Raw genomic sequence first — 2,603 nt, 5'->3', positions numbered from 1 at the left:
ATGAAATAAAAAAATTGCGTAGAAGAAAAAAACCCAAAAAAAAAAAAATCGAGATTTCATGAAAAAAATAAAAAAATCCTAATTTCGTAAAAAACATTTGTTTGATATAAAAAAAAACTTAAAACTGAATTTCATGAGAGAAAAAAATTTTGCACGAGGTAAAAAAAATTAAATATTTTGGAAAAAACCTAAAATTATTAAAAATTTCGAAATTTCAAAAAAAAAAAAAAAAAATGAAATAAAATATTTAAAAAAATTTATTTTTGAAAAAAGTAATAAGTATTGAAAATATCGACTTAATACTTTTCATAGCGATTTTACAAAATATTAAGGCCATATCTTTCAAATTTAATATATAAACCTAAATAACAAAAGTTTTACAAAATTAAAAATAAATTTCACACATCAAGAATTACTTCCTAAAAATAATAAATAATTTTTTCAAAAAAAGTAAAGAAAATATTAAAAATTTCAAATATCTTATGGCTTTCAAACTTAAAAATTTTAGGTTGTCAAAAAAGTCATGCGGTATTTATGAAAACAAAAAATATTTTCGAAATTTAACGTTTCTCCAGCAAATGCAAATATGTATAACTCCTACGTGCACTAGTGGGTTAATAACAAAATATGGTAGTTGAAGAAAAAATATTGGAAAAACTCACCAGGCGGCGCTCGTTAACAGTCGGCAACCAGAGAGGTAATGATATGAAGCAAATTGTTTTTCCAAGTTTTCTTTTATTTTCCTGCTTAGTTTGTTTTGCGTTTTATATTTGTGGAACCTTTGGCGAAAAGAGAAAAAAAACAATACTAAAAATACAACAACAACACCACATATAGTTGAATTGAGTTCGCACGACTATTTGCAGATATTTCCGCTTTAGAGTTATTCGCTGTTTGTTTTGTTTTCAATTTGTTAAATTTCAATTAGCTGCTTTATATAATTAAGTGATTGTTGTAGAAGTGACAAATTTTTGATTTATTTACGTTTTATAGAGCGATAAATTTTAAATGAATTCAACGTAAACATAATAAATATTTACTAAATATATTATGTGAAAATTGGAAAAAAAATTTATATAAAACTACAAAAAAAATTAAAAACAAAAATATTCAAAAAGTAAGAAAAAAACAAAAAAAAAATTAAAATTTTGCCATTGTGACCATAAAATACATATAAGAATTTGTTTTTGTTTTTACTTTTTTTCCACAAATAATCTTTTTTTTTCAAATTTTCAGAAGTAATTTTTCCAGTGTAATATTTATTTTTGTTTACATTTATATTTTTAAGTTTGAAACTGTTGCTATAAAATATTTGAAATTTTTAAAGTTTGTTTTACTTTTTTTGAAAAAAATTATTTGTTATTTTTAGGAAGTAATTTTTGATGCGTGAAATTTATTTTTAATTTTGTAAAACTTTTGTTATTTAGGTTTATATATTATATTAAATTTGAAAGATATGGGCTTAATAGTGTGTAAAATCGCTGTTTAATATTTTCAGTACTTAATACTTTTTTAAAAAATAATATTTTTTTAATTTTTCATACATAATTTTTTCCGAAATTTCGAAATTTTTAATAATACGGGTTTTTTTAAATATTTGTTTCTTAATTTTTCAGAAATAAATTTTGCTGTGTAAATTTTTTTTTCAGGTATATATTTTTAATTCGTAAATTATTGCAATAAAATTTTCGTAACTTTTTATACTTTTTAATTTTTTTTTTCAAAAATAAATTTTTTTAATTTTTCAAATTTTCCAAAAATATTTTTCGCTGTGTAAAATAAGTTTCTCAGGTTTATATAAAAGATATTTGCAAAAATTTGACATCATTGGCGAGTTAAAGTCAATATTATGCACCACAAAGAACTCAAAAATTCCATTTATTGTTCCATTCACACGTTTTTTTCAAAGTCCCGGCTATGCTCCGTAATATTCTTGCGATTTTGCATTTGTCGTATTGGCAGAAATTGGAAATATTATTGAAAAAATGTATAGCTTTGCTCTCGCGTCGCTCTACGTCAAATAGTTTGACAATACATTGCGCTTTTAGCCGAAATCACGCGAAAAATTCGATGACACACGTTAAAAACACTTTTAGATTTATTTAAGTAAATTCGAAATCGTTTTATTTTTTATTTTGCTAAAACACTTCCTTTAGGATATAAATTTTTGCTTATGGCTGTTTTTTTTTTTTTCAATTACCAATTTCTATTCAATAGATTTTTCACGATTGCTTGTGCTCCGAAGAGCAGCCTTAACCACCGCACGTTGGATTGTGACTGATCGCCGTAAGAAATGTTTCAGTAAAAACTCAAATCGGCGAAACTGAAGTCGCAAACGTGCAAGCAGCTAACAGGTAGCAGAAACGCAGCACCAACAACAACAATAGCAAATACAATAAGCACAATAGCTCCGTAGCACCATAGCACGATAGCAGAATAAATAACATGCCGAAAACAGCGCAGCAAAGCGAGTAATGGTCGGCAAAAAGAAGAAGGAAAATATTTAAAATAATATTGTGAACAAATAAATGAATGCAAAATACATAGCGTCAGCGCAAAAGCTTCAAGAAGTGGTGGTAAGAGTATTTGAAAAATTAGCTCAG

The 2,603-nt window shown here is 25.0% G+C and overlaps 1 protein-coding gene across 2 annotated transcripts in view; it reads right to left on the bottom strand.

Moving 5' to 3' along the window:
- LOC108977037 (putative fatty acyl-CoA reductase CG8303) overlaps positions 1-2,286 on the bottom strand; it is a 42,907-nt gene extending 40,621 nt beyond the window's left edge. The window contains exons 1-2 of one of the 2 annotated variants that reach the window (XM_018946532.1): positions 2,201-2,286; positions 663-779 (exon numbers count right to left, since the gene is read on the bottom strand). The gene's annotated coding sequence lies outside the window, so the exon portion shown is untranslated. The remainder of the gene's footprint in view (positions 1-662; positions 780-2,200) is intronic. The other variant, XM_018946531.1, reaches the window with a different exon arrangement.
- Between the last annotated feature and the right edge of the window lie 317 nt (positions 2,287-2,603).

The sequence above is a fragment of the Bactrocera latifrons genome, unplaced genomic scaffold (genome assembly GCF_001853355.1).
Source record: "Bactrocera latifrons isolate USDA-ARS-PBARC rearing strain unplaced genomic scaffold, ASM185335v1 scaffold_83, whole genome shotgun sequence".
Taxonomy (NCBI): Eukaryota; Metazoa; Arthropoda; class Insecta; order Diptera; family Tephritidae; genus Bactrocera; species Bactrocera latifrons.
The sequence above is the reverse complement of the archived record's forward strand: the minus strand, read 5'-3'. Positions and strand labels throughout refer to the sequence as shown.